Source organism: Ananas comosus, linkage group 18 (assembly GCF_001540865.1).
Source record: "Ananas comosus cultivar F153 linkage group 18, ASM154086v1, whole genome shotgun sequence".
NCBI classification, from domain to species: Eukaryota; Viridiplantae; Streptophyta; class Magnoliopsida; order Poales; family Bromeliaceae; genus Ananas; species Ananas comosus.
Window position 1 is genome coordinate 1,018,103 of NC_033638.1, and position 342 is coordinate 1,018,444.

Consider the following 342-nt stretch of genomic DNA (forward strand, 5'->3'; position numbering starts at 1 on the left):
TTTATACTTCCGATAGCACAGTAGCCCTGCTATATATATATATATATATATACATACATGTATATGCTACTGTGCTATTAGGAGCATACTAACCACCCATCAAGTTTGATGGGTGGTTAGAATAAGAGAGGGAGGAGATATTAGAGAGAAATTGGGTGTCTCAATTTCTTTTCTTCTTGAATTTTTCTCCAATATCTTTTTTCTCTCTTATTTTAACCATCTATCAAACTTGATGAGTGGTTAAAAAGTTAACAGCACAAGGGCTGCTGTGCTCCTAATAGCTCAGTAGCCCTGCTATATATATATATATATATATATATATATATATATATATATATATAT